This window comes from Podarcis tiliguerta (genome assembly GCF_965153285.1).
Source record: "Podarcis tiliguerta genome assembly, chromosome: 3".
Taxonomy (NCBI): domain Eukaryota; kingdom Metazoa; phylum Chordata; class Lepidosauria; order Squamata; family Lacertidae; genus Podarcis; species Podarcis tiliguerta.
The window spans coordinates 10,689,444-10,706,451 of record NC_139536.1 but is presented as its reverse complement, the minus strand read 5'-3'; positions in this window follow the sequence as shown (position 1 = coordinate 10,706,451).

Sequence of the window (17,008 nt, the reverse complement as noted above, 5' to 3'; positions counted from 1 at the left end):
TGTGCCAAGTGTTCAGCACCCCCGTCTCTCGAATCAGGGGGTGCATTGTGAACACCGCTGGCAGGGCAGCCCGCCCCATACCCTTGGGGGGGGAGGAAGGCTGCCTACTTCCCATAGCAGCCCCTTAATACCTCGTATGGGTCAGAGAGATGTTATTGTCAGCCATCTTCCAATGCGCCACCTAGTGGCCCCAGCTTTTTTCTTTTTAGAGTTGTCTTGCCGACAATGTAGGCAGCAGCTATGGAGCTCCCTATTGGTTCAGTTTTTCAACCGGGGTTTATTAGCCAGCTGACTATAATACATAGGTTGGAGGAAATATTTAATATACATGAAGAGTATAGCCAACATGGTATTATATGGTTGGACTCCAACTCCCATCAGCCCCAGCCCTCAAAATAAATAATATTAATTTTATTAATATTTGATCTTATTATTTGATTAATTTTATTATTTGTACCCCACCCAGCTGACTGGGGTGACCCAGCCACTCTGGGCTGCTTCCGGCATATACAGAAGAAACGTAATAAAACATTAAACATTGAAAACTTCCCTACGCAAAGCTGCCTTTAGATGTCTTCTAAAGATTATATAGTGACATGTTCTCAACATCCACAGGGAGGGTGATACTACTTTTAATGTTGTACTTTACTTTTGTTTTTAAGTTGTAATCATTCATCTTGTTTTTATTATTGCTTGTAAGCCGCTCTGAGCCCGGCCTTGGCTGGGGAGGGCGGGGTATAAATAAAAAATTATTATTATTATTATTATTATTATTATTATTACCAAGAAGGCCCTCTGCCTGGTTCTCTATAACTTCACTTCTCACAGTGAGGGAACTGTCAGAAGACCCTCAGGGGAAGACCTCAGTGTCCGGGCAGAACGATGGAAGTGGAGACGCTCCTTCAGGTATACTGGACCAAGGCTGTTTGGGGCTTTAAAGGTCAGCACCAACACTTTGAATTGTGCTTGGAAATGTACTGGGAGCTGATGTAGGTCTTCCAGGTCTGGTGTTATATGGCCAGAAGCCAGGGATGATGGTAGCTGTAGTCCAGGAACATCTGGAAGTTACTATGTTGGCTACTCCAGTATCAAAACCAATTCTAGTTCTCAAGCATTTAAGGTCTAACATTAATAGCAATGTTACTGACAATAGCAATACAATCCTACATGTCTACTGAATAGCAAGCCCTATTAGCCCTGGCGGACGATGGGTGTTGTAGTCCTACAACATCTGGTAGGCCACAGGTTAGCATTCCACAGCCTGTATACCTGCCTCCAGGCTGTTTGCTCTCTCTTCAGAACAGCTTCATTTTACATCTTTCCTCCACCAAGTTTGGGAGAGACGACTCAAAGGCAATTCCGTTAAAAATTGAGATTTTGCAACCCAATACCTTTCACGCAATCTAAGGTTTCAACACTGCCATGTTAGCTACCAGAGAACAACAATCAGTTAGTTAATCATTAGCAAGAGCTCAAAGTGCTCTCCTTGGCTTTAATATAAAAAGGTAAAGGGACCCCTGACCATTAGGTCCAGTTGTGGATGACTCTGTGCCTGCGGCGCTCATTTTAATTTACTAGCTGAGGGAGCCGGCATACAGCTTCCGGGACATGTGGCCAGCATGACTAAGCCGCTTCTGGTGAACCAGAGCAATGCATGGAAACACCGTTTACCTTCCTGCTGGAGCGGTACCTATTTATCTACTTGCACTTTGACGTGCTTTCAAACAGCTAGGTTGGCAGGAGCAGGGACCAAGCAACGGGAGCTCACCCCGTCGCGGGGATTCGAATCGCCGACCTTCTGATCGGCAAGTCCTAGGCTCTGTGGTTTAGCCCACAGCGCCACCTGCGTCCCTGGCTATAATATAGCCCCATGGAAAAACTCCATGTTAAACCTTCTGCAAAATGGCAACCTTTTGCCATTTTTCATATCCGTGTCAATTAAACCATTCTACTTAACATTTCAGAGGGAGTGCAACCAGGTTCAGAAGTGGTAAATTACTCAACTCCCAAACCTGGGAACTGCTCACCCACAGACGTTCCATCTTGCCAGCATTCAGCCTCAGTTTGCTGGCTCTTGTTCGGTGCAGGTTCCAAACAGCCACAGCCTTTCCAGCTTCAGATGTAACCGATAAAATGAGCTGGGTGTCATCGGCGTACTTTGGATGTTGTGTCCCAAATCTCCTAATGACCACCCTATCATAAAAACGCAATGCTGTAAAATGAAATAAAGACATATAAAACATCCTCATTAAAACGACCAGCAGGAAACACAGACAATAAACAGGGAATCAGAATAAAAACAACAACAACACCACAGCAAAATGAGTTGCGGAATAAACAGATGATAAAAGGGTTTCCTGAAAATGAAAGCCTTTACCAGTTGATGGAAGGACTAAAGAGGTGTCATGGGGATGGAGATCTGGGCAGAAGGGCAAGAGGGAGGGAGGGAGGGAAGAGAAAATAGGGTCCTCACTCATTATCTTAGGAAGTTGGCAGGAGGGAGGCGGGTAAGAAAAAGGGAGGTGGTTCTGGCTGCCTTCGGTTCCCATGGCCATAGGACAGAGCCTGTGGTTTGTTGTCAACCTGGACATGATGACTTGTGTCTAATGAAGTGTTATGAGAGAAAAGAGCTGCTCCTTTTCCCTTATGGGGTACCCAAGAGCCCAAATAGTGCCCATATAGTGTCCTTATATTCAGGCCAATACATTATAATAATAATAAAAGGTAAAGGTAAAGGACTCCTGACAGTTAAGTCCAGTTGCGGACGACTCTAGGGTTGCGTGCTCATCTCGATCTATAGGCTGAGGGAGCCAGCGTTTGTCCACAGAGAGCTTCCAGGTCATGTGGTCAGCATGACTAAGCTGCTTCTGGTGAACCAGAGCAGCACACTGTTTACCTTCCTGCTGGAGTGGTACCTATTTATCTACTTGCACTTTGACGTGCTTTCGAACTGCTAGGTTGGCAGGAGCAGGGACCGAGCAACGGGAGCTCACCCCATTGTGGGGATTCGAACCGCCGACCTTCTGATCGGCTAGCCCTAGGCTCTGTGGTTTAGACCATTCAGGCCAATAAAAAAATATTATTTGTACCCTTCCCATCTGACTGGGTTGCCCCAGTCACCTCCACCCTCCTGGGAGTTGGTACACCTGGGGCAGCCATACTTCTGTGTGGGGCACTTTGATGGTGCCAGACAGTTCCCTCCCACATGTCAGTGGGGGGCAGGGTCAAAAGTGGGCAGGGAAATGAATGTGAATTTGACTGTTACACAATAGGCAAGTTTCTACACATTCCTTCTGTTTCCTCCACCCAGCCAAGGACGAAGCATTGTTAACAGTTCAAAGGCCTATTCCAGACAGGCCAAAACTTTCAAGGATGGTTTAAAGGAGGGCTGGGGGGTGAGTTGTGCAGCTGTGAGAGAGTCCTCAGGGTCCAGTGGGCCACATCTGGTGACCAGGCCTGAGGTTCCCCATCCCAGCTTTAAAGGGAAGAACCAGAACTTTGAATTGATCCTTCAAACAAATCAATATCCCGTGTAGATGTTACCCACACTGCCCAGAATGGTGGCTTAGTCAAGCCCTTTGGTCTGATCCAGCAAAGGCTTCTCTTTACGGGGAAAGGATATATGGGCATTCTCTATTTAAAAAGACAAAACAAAACATTATTAGGATCAAAAGAACAGTGCCAAATGGAGGGTTTACCTTCTTCAACAACTTCACCAAGGTTCCACAGTCTATAATTATCCCATAAATAAACAAAAAGAGAAGGTCTTTCCTCTGTTCTAAACACAAAAAGGAAATACTTGGCTTCAGCAGTGTATAATTTTCCTATCATCCACAGCAACTTCATTACGGTTAAAAATAAAATAAGAATACCCTACCTATTTTGATTTTTACTTAGACAAGGGCTATAATTATTTCTCTCGGCAACTATTTGCAAGGGAACGCTGCGCCTGTTGTCCTTCAATATCTCCAGGAAAACAGGCCACATTTTCTCATTCTCTCCTTCCTTGGTCCCCTGTTCCCCAGGGAAGAGGGTCTCTAGTACAGGAATTTCTGTAAATATTTATAGGGAATATTAGTTCATTTCTCCCATCTCCAATACCCTGGGGCAGTCGTTTTCAAAAGCTCAGCCTTCAGGGACCCCTTTCCTCCTTGAATTGTCTGCCAGGCAAGTCTCCTATGTCTTCCATCTAACCCTCAGCCTCACAGAGGTTTCAACTTATCCTCAGATTTTTCTTCAACCCAGAGTTTGAAAACTTGGTTTAATAGAAAAATGAGGGGAGGGTGGGGTGGAGATGAGGAGGGAGGGAGGGGAGCGCTTACCGAAAAACAGCAGGCCAATTTCCTTCCATTTAACATCAGAATGATGGAGCCGTTGCTAATTGCAAAACCAATTTATAAACCCATTAAAGCAACATGACAACGGCTGGATTTACCAGATCCCAGCTGATGAGGATTTGACACTTGGAGGAAAAGTACTTGCTATGGCGTGAGCAGAAAGAGTACAACATTTTTCTGCACTCGGGGTGGAAAGAAGGTGTAATAAATGAAAACCTGCCCTTATTCCCTTATGGGGGACACAAGAGCCCTTATAGAGTCCTTTGTAGGTTCTCCATCGGTCGGAGAAAAGAAGCCAACCAGAGAATATTGAGAAGCAAAGCAGCTAGTGAGCTTGATCTTTATTGAACTGTTGCAACAGGGTGCTCCCCTCACACGCAGGAAAGGAGGAGGACCCAGAACAAAGGTGTGCCCGCCCTTATATAGACATTTTAAATTGCCCGCCTTGGGGTCCAAGACCACCTCCAGAAACATCATACCTACATCACAGAAAGGGCGGTCTACAGCAGAAATCTGAGTGCATTGTTTACCTCCTGTCGTTTATCTCCTGTCTGGCAAGTTACCTGTTAATGCTTACTTGATTGGATACCCTGGGGAGCCTGGCCAGTCTTTTGTAATGATAAATATTTTGCTCCTGAGCCAGGTCACAGGCTCACACCCTATTCATACACAGACATACCCTTAAGACAGGATATGTGAAGGAAAATACAGTGGGAAGGCTTTTCTATTTTCCTTTGACTTTGCAGAGAAAACATTTGGTCAGTTTGGGAGTCAAAATGGTTCCAGGGCTGTTTTCCTGTGCTGCTTCAGACATGTGGTTTATATATTTATGTACGTGTTTGCTTGGTATATTTATGAACGGTGGGTGGCGCTGTGGGTTAAACCACAGAGCCTAGGACTTGCCAATCAGAAGGTTGGCGGTTCGAATCCCCGCGACAGGGTGAGCTCCCGTTGCTCAGCCCCCAAATATTGAAGGGCTGAATGAGGCTGAATGACAAAACCAAGCTCACTCTAGCATCAAAGACCGGCTCTTCTTGAGCGCAAGGAAGGAGGAGCCGCAAACATTGAAGCTGTGGCAAGGCTTCCTCTCAATGCTGTCTGTGTGATGTCACATATACGGAGCTCCTTTGGCTCAAGGAGGTGCCTCTGGGCTGCCCCATCTAACAAGGAAGGTTGATTACAAGGCCGCCGCCACCAAACACAGTGGCGGCAGTTTGTAACAACAGCAGTCACCCACTCAGTGGCTGCCATTTTCCTCCCAGAATGCCCCTCGGAAGGCTATTAACAACTCAGCAACATTGAAGTGCAGTAGGTGGGACTGAGGGACATGATTGTTTCTCTTATGGTGTCAAGACAGGAGCAGAGAACTTTTGGGCCTCCAGATGTTCCCAGCCTCCTCTCATCCCTGGTCATTGGTGATGTTGGCTGGGGATGATGGGAACTGGAGTCCAGCAGCATTTGAGGGGCACTAAGTTGGGAAGGATGCTTTTGGCAAAGCTGCGGGAGGCAGTGGAAGACAGGAGTGCCTGGTGTGCTCTGGTCCATGGGGTCACGAAGAGTTGGACACGTCTAAACAACAACAACAGGTTGGGAAGGATGCTTTAGAGCAGCAAGCTGGATCCTTATCTCCTCCACCCACCACCGGCCAAGTTTGATCTCACCCACCTGTCAATCACTTGACATCACAATGACATTAGCTGACCCGTTTTTGCCTGCCCAGTTTGAAATCAAACCATGTGGCTAATAGCATAGCACTTTGCAAGCCCTGATTATCAGCTGATATCATCCCACATGACATCAGGTGTAGGGCAGGTAAGGCTGTATTCCCAACCATGTCTAGGTGGGTGGTTTCCTTCCAAACCAGATGACCTGAGCATTCAGCTATCGGAGCAGATGGTTTAATTTTCTGAGGAAAAATGATCTTCTGCAAAGAAAAAAGGCATTCCAAGCATTTATCTTCTTGGAGGAAACCCTTGAGACTATCCTCCTCATGGACACACATTAAGGATGAATGCCTGCCCTTCAAGGCTTTATTTCCGCTCTGCCCTCTCATCGTCTCCAGTCTCTAGCTCCCCATCGGCCTCCCATTTGTGCATCCACCAGGTTGGAAAGCAAATGAGGCTACGCAAGAGCAGGCCCGCCGAGGTGAGGACCTGCCAGTCTAGCGAAGGCTGGATTGGTCCCTGTTGTGATGCTGTGCTAGTGTGACTCTTCTCTGATAAAACAAGGCTTTCCCCTGACTTGCCTCGGAATGACAAGAGGACGGTAATTTATTAAGCACTTTGTGGGAGGCAAGGCTGGGGAAGATAAAAGAAAGCAATTCATATTAATGAAATGGATGGCCGTTCCCCCTTGCAAATCACTTTGCTTTGAGAACGCTAACTTCATAAATGTCCAGGCTCGTTTCCCTTGTTATAGCTTTGAGATAAACATGTACATTTCATGAGGACTGTGGGGAGGGCTGCTCTGGGAATCTCTGTGGTATGAAGGGTCTCAACAAGCTGGAACATGTGCAGAGGAGGACAACCAAAATGATCAAGGGTCTAAAAAACCAAGCGTCGTGCATACAGACTATAGTGGTCCATCGGGTTATAGACGCTTCAGGTTACAGACTCCGCTAACCCAGAAATAGTACCTCATGTTAAGAAGTTTGCTTCAGGATGAGAACAGAAATCGTGCTCCGGCGGCGCGGCAACAGTGGGCGGCCCCATTAGCTAAAGTGGTGCTTCAGGTTAAGAACAGTTTCAGGTTAAGAACGGACCTCCAGAACGAATTAAGTTCTTAACCCGAGGTACCACTGTACTTAGTCTCTAAGATGCCTTGTTCAGGATTGAAGGGGAATGCCTCTTTGTTTCCTTAATTTTTCCCCCAGTTCTAAAAACTCAAACGTTTTGGCAGTTTTGTGCTATAGTGGTACCTCGGGAGGGCCTTCTGGCAGTTCTCTCACTGCGAGAAGCCAAGTTACAGGGAACCAGGCAGAGGGCCTTCTTGGTAGTGGCACCCACCGTGTGGAACGCCCTCCCACCAGATGTCAAAGAGAACAACAACTACAGTGGTACCTTGGGTTAAGTACTTAATTCGTTCCGGAGATCCGTTCTTAACCTGAAACTGTTCTTAACCTGAAGCACCACTTTGGCTAATGGGGCCTCCCACTGCTGTCGCACCGCTGCCGCATGATTTCTGTTCTCATCCTGAAGCAAAGTTCTTAACCCGAGGTACTTTTTCTGGGTTAGTGGAGTCTGTAACCTGAAGATATGTAACCTGAGGTAGCACTGTACTCCTTTTCAAAATGTCTGCTTCTTCATTTAACTTGCACTCATTCTCACTTGCCACCAGTGTTATCATCCCTGGAAGCCTGGTCTGTGATGGGGTTTTCTGGATTAAGACCATAGAATCATAGAGTTGGAAGAGACCACAAGGGCCATCGAGTCCAACCCCCTGCCAAGCAGGAAACACCATCAGAGCACTCCTGACATATGGTTGTCAAGCCTCTGCTTAAAGACCTCCAAAGAAGGAGACTCCACCACACTCCTTGGCAGCAAATTCCACTGTCGAACAGAGGCCCTAAGCCCTGGAAAGATTATGGTGCCCCGCATAGGTAATTCAAAATAAAATCAATACTAAACCGCAAAATGCAAATGCAAAACAAAACAAACCATAGATCTATGGCAACGCATGACGGGATCTGATTTTCTTGCATTACAGGCAACCCCACATTTACACGGGGGTTACGTTCTGGGTCACACATGTCGGCAGAATGCGTATAAGCCTGCCCCAGCCTGTTTTGCCCTCTTTTGGTGCCAAACGTGACTTGAATGTGCGCCATTGCACTTGCATTAAACACACAAAGAGTGAGAGTTGTTGCCTGCAGTTCAATCTACATCAGTAGGACGTCCCCTGGTTTAGGCGTGGATTAGTAATAAAAGAGAGCAGAGAAATGGAGGAAGCACGTGCGATGGAGTCTAAGGAAGTCTGAAAAGGTTCTGATTCTTCCCATGACGCTTACTTCCATAGGTGAGTTTCAGTCAGCTCCAATAAATTTCACACCCCCCAAATCCAAGAATTGACCCCTCAGTTTCCCTGCTTGTGAATGTTGTCACAAACCTGTAAGGAACATTTTGGTTCTGTTCTCTCTACACTTTCTGTCCCAGTAATGGGACCTCCATGGTGACTATTTCACTCATCTTCCTAAAATTAATAAACCTTTCCTCAGAAGTCCTACAGATGACTTGCTTGAGGAAGAAGCTCCAAATTCTCCTCATAGGTGCCCGCTAGAGTGGTGATGTATCCTACCTTACAGAAGACAGCCTTCCTTTTGAAGAACTGCTTTGCCTAAGTCTGGCTTCATTTAACCATTAACAAAACCATATCCGAGTTTATATTTCCTGAACAACATTCACAGTCATAGTTTCCCCCAAAGAACCCTGAGAACTGTTTGTTAAGGGTGCCATATTCCCCTCACAGAGCTACATACATTACTGAATCTTGTGACCGGCTGGGGATTTGGTTTGATTCAGAAGTTCAATTCAGTGGACTGCTTATCTAAGCTGATGGGGTCTCCTGTTTCAACAGGGAAGGGCACTACAATCATCTAATGGAACTTGGTTTGTTTTGGCTTGTAGCTGTGGGTGGCCCCCTCCTTCATGAATTAGTCTAATCCTCTTTTGAAACTATTCAAGCTGGTGGCAGCCACCACCTCCTGCAGGAGTTTAACTACGTGCTGCTGTTTAACGAATCATAGAATCATAGAGTTGGAAGAGACCACAAGGGCCATCGAGTCCAACCCCCTGCCAAGCAGGAACCACCATCAGAGCACTCCTGAGATATGGTTGTCAAGCCTCTGCTTAAAGACCTCCAAAGAAGGAGGCTCCACCACACTGTTGAACAGCTCTTACTGTCAGGAAATTCTTCCTAATGTTTAGGTGGAATCTTCTTTCTTGTAGTTTGGATCCATTGCTCCGTGTCCGCTTCTCTGGAGCAGCAGAAAACAACCTTTCTCCCTCCTCTATGTGACATCCTTTTATATATTTGAACATGGCTATCATATCACCCCTTAACCTCCTCTTCTCCAGGCTAAACATGCCCAGCTCCCTTAGCCATTCCTCATAAGGCATCGTTTCCAGGCCTTTGACCATTTTGGTTGGCCTCCTCTGGACACGTTCCAGTTTGTCAGTGTCCTTCTTGAACTCATGGTGCCCAGAACTGGACACAGTACTCCAGGTGAGGTCTGACCAGAGCAGAATACAGTGGCACTATTACTTCCTTTGATCTAGATGCTATACTCCTATTGATGCAGCCTAGAATTGCATTGGCTTTTTTAGCTGCCGCGTCCCACTGTTGGCTCATGTCAAGTTTGTGGTCAACCAAGACTCCTAGATCCTTTTCACATGTACTGCTCTCAAGCCAGGTGTCTAATAATCCCCCCCCCCAGATTTGTGTGTGGGACACTAAAGCTCTCCTGACAGAATGAGGCCTCCCTTCACCCGCCTCTACGAACCTCAACAATATGCTTCTCCTTACCAAGCGAATGGCGCTGAGGTTGGGATGTTTCTTTGTTTCTTTGTTTCTTAGTATGTAGGTCCTTGTGGCTCCTTTTGTGTTGTAAATGTAGGAATCTCTAAATAATTCATAGGCAAGAGAGACACCGGCTGTCAGTTCTGTGACCGGGTAACTTTTTAAAATGATGACATCTCCTTTTCTCTTCTCTCCTCATCCTGTCCTCCCCCCCCACTCCCGCCACAAAGCATGAAAGAATCAGACGTACATTAACAATGCCAAATGCTAGACTGTTCGTCTCGCTTTGGTTTGCTGTTTTGAGGAACTACTGGAGACAAAGGCCGAAATAAATTGCAGAGGGAGAGAGGGGAGAAGGCTGTGAATCAAAGCTGTATTCCAGAAACAGCTTCTAAACGCTTGTGTTCATTAGCTGGTCTTCCGCTCTTGGCTCAGGACTCCTTCCCTTCCTCCTCCATCAAATATGAAGGCAGGACTCAGGATCCGGTGGTCCTAAAAATGACGCTGGACTCCAATTCCCATCAGCCTGGACAGTCTGAGCCAATACTCAGGGATGATGGGAGCTGTAGTCCAATAATGTGGGGCAGGGGGCAGACACAGGTCCTCTGTGTCTTCCAGCATTTCACTGGGGACCAACAAATAGGGTCAAGAGGGATATGATTGTCTAAAAAAAAAAAAAAAGTGGGTTATTGTTGTTGTTGTTTAGTCATTTAGTCGTGTCCGACTCTTCATGACCCCATGGACCAGAGCACGCCAGGCACTCCTGTCTTCCACTGCCTCCCACAGTTTGGTCAAACTCATGTTAGTAGCTTCGAGAACACTGTCCAACCATCTCGTCCTCTGTCGTCCCCTTCTCCTTGTGCCTTCCATCTTTCCCAACATCAGGGTCTTTTCCAGGGAGTCTTCTCTTCTCATGAGGTGGCCAAAGTATTGGAGCCTCAGCTTCAGGATCTGTCCTTCCAGTGAGCATTCACGGCTGATTTCCTTAAGGATGGATAGGTTTGATCTTCTTTCAGTTCATGGGACTCTCAAGAGTCTCCTCCAGCACCATAATTCAAAAGCATCAATTCTTTGGCGATCAGCCTTCTTTATGGTCCAGCTTTCACTTCCATACATCACTACTGGGAAAACTATAGCTTTAACTATACGGACCTTTGTTGGCAAGGTGATGCCTCTGCTTTTTAAGATGTGGGTCATAAATGAGTGCAAATCCAGACTTACGGTAGATATATCTCCAGTATGTTCCTGCCCAAGTGACATGGACTGGTTGGACACAGAGGAATGATGGAAGGAACCAGCTGGTGAACCCCCAAGGAAGAAAGCTCAGAGTTCGGGGAGTGGTGGTGGGATGATGAGTGGTCAGAGGGAGAAGAAGGAGAAGACTGGGAAGAGGAGGTGTTGGAAGCCAAAGAGGTAACAGGACTTAGTGAGCTGGGTGAGTATGTGGTGGACAGAGGTCTGGAATCAGAGGCAGAAACTGAAGCAGGAGGGTGCTAGGAAGGAGTCCAAGAAGCAGAGTTGAGTCAGGCTATGAAGAGTCATGGGTGTCTCCCCCTCTTGCTGCAATAAGCTCCTCTCCTCCTCTGTCTCCCAGAACCAGAAGATGGCCGAAACAGGCAGAGCAGCAGCAGACTGCATGCAGGCAAAATCTCTGATTGCTTGGGGAAAGCTCTGGACAGGAGGGAACTTAGATGGCTGTGGAGAAGCAGGAACTTTCAGTCTCGGCAACTGAGTCATGGGCCCAGACCTACTGGGGACGAGCTGCTGTGTTCATTAGGCCTGACACTCAGCAACGTATTTGAACATTGTGTTTTTGCTAATGAAGAGCTAACGGGATGATTTCCTGCTGGCTCACTCTTTGACACAAAGTACTGTATTAATATCATCAACATGTGCTCTAAAACCATGGTTGACCGGGACCAGAGACAGAGACTTTTCAGTTTGCACATCTAGAACTTGTAATTTCCCTTTCCTGAGAGAGCCATCTTGCACCTTCCCTGATCACCTTCTGCTACAGCATGAGCACCTTCCATTTTAGGGAGGCCTCAGATTGCCTCTGACAGTGGAGGTAAGCAATATGGTTAGGTGTCAGGTGTGTGTGCAGGAGTCAGGCCCTGTGACCAATAGGACTCTGCAGGACTGGGGCCTTCCTAAGTTTGTTCTGAAGAGGCAAGGCCGATTGTTAACTCACAGCACCTGGTGGCAAGAGCTGGGAAGGGATATAAGGTCAGCATTTCCCTTTGGCTCTTTGCCACAGTAACACGCTTCCTGCCTTGCTGTGTTTGGCTTCTTGCTTCCTGATCCTTGAACCTCGGCTTCTTGACTCCTTGGCTCTTGATCCTCAGACCCCTGACTTCATGCCTCCTTGCTTCATGACCCTCAGATCCTCGACTTCTTGACTCCCGGCTCTCTAACCCTCAGACTCTTGGCTTCCTGACTCCTTGCTTCTGGACCCCTGTTCCTGCTCCTACCCTGCCATCTTGCCCCCGGTCCTGACAGGACTTTGATCGCCTATGAACCGGACCGCGACATTAGGAGCCACTGAGAGACTTCTCCTCCATGCGTTTTTCTGACCCTGTTTAAAGCCATCCAATCTGGTGACCATCTTCACACCTTGTGGGAACAAATTCCACAGAGTAGTTGAACGCTGTACCTCCTTTGGTCTAGTTAACCCCTTCTCCCCTTTACCTGCAGGAACATTAAATCCTGCCATCTCCCACTTGCCGCCTTAGGTGGCACACTCCATGAACAATTTTTCACATGTGACAGATTGTTTGTTTTGAAATCGGAAAGGCTTTCAATACAAGTTGGCCTTGAACTGAAAGTCCCCTTCGCTTTCCTTTTTCTACTCCTCTGATCTGAAATTGGGGCGGAATCTGGACTTTTAGCACATGTACATCTCAAGCTCTGCTTTTATTTGGTCTGAAGAGTTTCGAGGCAACTGTAATTTCACTGTGTCAAGCCTGGTTAGGCTAGGGTGACAGGGAACAGAGCGCAGCTGTTGCATTAACCAGATCTCACAATACACTGGGCTTATCTGCATACAAGTGGGACAAGTTCATTTGTCTCTCTAGCTCAGGACCACAAGGAGGGAGAAGAGTCTGCTCTGAAAACCAAATTGAACTTGGAGTTACGACATTTGCGTGCTGGCGAATATTTCACTGTGTGTGTTTATGAACAGCTTATAAACTGCTTAATCAACAAAAAAAACCTCACCATTAATTAATATACCTCTTAATGCCAAAGTAGGTTTCTAAGCAGTTTACAAGGTATAAAAACCAACTGTGCAGTCATTAAAATATAAATATCCCGTAATTAAAATTTGCAATGAAACAATCCCATTAAACCAGCAGATTATCAACAAAATGCAGATAAAAACTGCCACTGTCAAAACACAAGTGTACATAATTAAGGTTGCTTCTTCTTCTTTGGCAATCATCTTTTCGGAGATACCATTGATGAAATCTTTCAAGGAGCCGGAGATGGCATTTATAAGTGGTCCATGTTTCACAAACACCGTCACTATTCCCTCCTGCTCTGTCCCCCTCTGGACTCAACCTGCACAACCACCTCCAGAGGGGGAAGGCCAGTAGTAGATGTTGCTCTATTTCCTCACTCATTATCTTTCATGGTGGCAGCACTTATGCTTTAGAACTCCCGGCCTATGGATATTAGGAGGGCACCCTTAATATGTAAAAAAGGGTAAAGGTACCCCTGACCGTTAGGTCCAGTTGCAGATTATTCTGGGGTTGCAGCGCTCATCTCACTTTATTGGCTGAGGGAGCCGGCATACAGCTTCTGGGTCATGTGGCCAGCATGACTAAGCCGCTTCTGGCGAACCAGAGCAGCACACGGAAACACCATTTACCTTCCCGCTGGAGACCTATTTATCTACTTGCACTTTGACATGCTTTGGAACTGCTAGGTGGGCAGGAGCTGGGACCGAACAACGGGAGCTCACCCCCATCACAGGGATTCGAACTGCCAACCTTCCAATCAGCAAGCCCTAGGCTCTGTGGTTTAGACCACAGTGCCATCCGCGTCCCTTCCTTTAATACGTAGGCACCTGCTAAAAAAGTTTTTATTTCAGCAAGCCTATCTAAACCCATAATTTACACCATGATCCTAACCATGTCTTCCTATTGAATTCAGTGGGGCTTGCTCCCAGGTAAGTGGGGTTAGGACTGCAACCTTTATTATAAATGCCATCTCCAACTCCTCAAAAGATTCCAGCAATGGTATCTCCAAAAATTTTACATATCGCTTGGGAAGACAGGTGAACTAATGCCAGTGTACTGGAAGAAGCAAAGATCACCAGTGTCGAAGCAATGATTCTTCAACATCAACTTCTTTGGACTGGTCATGTTGTGCTGATGCCTCATTACCGTCTTCCAAAGCAACTACTCTATTCTGAACATAAAAATGGAAAGCGTAATGCTGGTGGTCAACAAAAGATGTTTAAAGACTCTCTCAAAGCAAATCTAAAAAAAAAAGTAGTATAAATACCAACAATTGGGAAACACTTGCCTGCGTGTGCTCCAGTTGGAGAGCAGCCTTTAACAAAAGTATCATGGGCTTTGAAGACACTCGAACTCAGGACGAAAGGGAGAAACGTGCTAAGAGGAAGGCATGTTTGGCAAACCCTCACCATGATCAACTCCCACCCGGAAACCTATGTCCCCACTGTGGAGGGACGTGTGGATCCAGAATTGGCTTCCACAATCACTTATGGACTCAGTGTTAAAACTGCATTTATGGAAGATAATCTTACTTGGCTATGAGTGATAGAAGAAGAAGAAGAAGAAGAAGAAGAAGAAGAAGAAGAAGAAGAAGAAGAAGTGACAGTGAGTTGGAGGAGGAACTCAGGGAATCTCATTCAAGGCCCATTGATGCTTCCAGTTTCATGAGTACAGACACATGAGATGATCGGAGAACTCATCCTCTTATCCTTAGGTACAAATCTGCGGCAACTATAGTTCCAGGTTTCATGAACTATGCAAGTAGGCCATTCCCCATCCTCAGACATCTAACCTCAATGCATTTCTGGGTAATGATTCCTTGGGGAGTTGGAGAAATACAGGTCATCAGAGCTGTCCTCTCCAAGAGCAACTCTGTCTGCAACTAAGCAAGAACCTATTCAGACTGAGGAGCCAGGACTGGACTGACAGGTTCATACAATCAGGTGGAAATCTATCAGCCTCTTCCGTCCCCTGATCCCTGCTCTGTTGGTAGCCACAATACCAAGACAGACTATCTAAAGTGGTGGCACTGATGCACATCAGAGAACAGAGCAGGTGCTCTCTCCTACTGGAAGCTATAATGGAGGTGCAGAGAATCTAGGCATCTAGACTTCACTGCAAGATTCCCTGAGGAGCTGTGGCACTTCAGAATTGGCAACATTCTTCGGGGGCCCTGTGCCAAGCTGACCTCAACTATTTCGTGTCAAGTGGTATTCGTTTAACCTCAGGTGCCTCATCTGCATGCATTTAAAACATCAGAAACAAGATTAAAGATGCTGCAGATAATCTCCATCTTCTTTTCCTCCAAAATTCATGATCCATCTGTTCCTTTTTGGCATCTACCTTGACCAGTTGCCTCATTACAAATGCTAATGAGAAGCAAGAGAATTATTTGGAGGAGTCGGAAGGTATGTTCTCCTCCCCTTGCCAGCCATTTCATAACTCATTCCAGCATTGCCAAAGACAAAATTCCTAAAATGGAAAGCAGGAATATTTTGCTCTGGTCCCCAGTTTCCTAAGAGAGGAGAAATCCAGTGGAGTATCCACACATACATTGGATGACAGCACTGGACATTTTTGGAATCTTTATGATATTTATTTTGTTCATAAATTTACAGGCAGTGCATTGTGGAAGCAAATGAGACTCTCCCAAGCATAGCTGTTCAACGTTTCCCATTTTTTAAGGGAAATTCCCTTATTCCGAATAGGATTCCTCGCAAGAAAAGGGAAAAGTTGACAGCTATGCTTCCAAGTGAGTTGCATGGATGCTGGTCCTGTCTTTGACTCCCAGACCACCACTGTTGCAGCATCCCAAGGTTGCAGTCCAAACCCCCGAGTCTAGATTTTGCAAATGCAAACTGCAAAACTCAGCCTCTTCCAAGTGACTGGAGGATGTCATGTTCCTAATTTTTGAGGAATATTGTGTTTCAAAGCTGGAGAGATGCCGGTAGTTCCCACTGATGTAAAAAGGATAGATCATTTTGGGCTGTGAACCAGCTGCTAGCATAATAAAGCATGGCCATTGCAGCAATATTGTCATGGGTCATGCTTTGTTATTTAGTCGTTTAGTCGTGTCCAACTCTTCGTGACCCCATGGACCAGAGCACGCCAGGCACTTCTGTCTTCCACTGCCTCCCACAGTTTGGTCAAATTCATGCTGGTAGCTTCGAGAACACTGTCCCACCATCTCCTCCTCTGTCGTCCCCTTCTCCTTGTGCCCTCCATCTTTCCCAACACCAGGGTCTTTTCCAGGGAGTCTTCTCTTCTCATGAGGTGGCCAAAGTATTGGAGCCTCAGCTTCAGGATCCAGTGAGCACTCAGGGCTGATTTCCTTCAGAATGGATAGGTTTGATCTTCTTGCAGTCCATGGGACTCTCAAGAGTCTCCTCCAGCACCATAATTCAAAAGCACCAATTCATCGGCGATCAGCCTTCTTTATGGTCCAGCTCTCACTTCCATATATCACTGCTGGGAAAACCATAGCTTTAACTATACGGACCTTTGTTGGCAAGGTGATGGCTCTGCTTTTTAAGTTGCTGTCTAGGTTTGTCATTGCTTTTCTCCCAAGAAGCAGGCGTCTTTTAATTTCGTGGCTGCTATCACCATCTGCAGTGATCATGGAGCCCAAGAAAGTAAAATCTCTCACTGTCTCCATTTCTTCCCCTTCTATTTGCCAGGAGGTGATGGGACCAGTGGCCAATGGACCATGCTAGTTGGTTGCATTAAATGAGGAGATAAACTCTCCTTTTGTAGGTTTCTGGGGAAATCACATATTTTCCTTACAGCCATAATTGGACTAAGTTTCCCCACCCTGCAACTATTAGGAAGAAATATGTATGGGAAAACCTGCTTGCTCATTTCATGCTCATGAGATTGTGAGCTGTTCTGCCAGAGGAGCTTTCCATGTTTTCCGTGTCC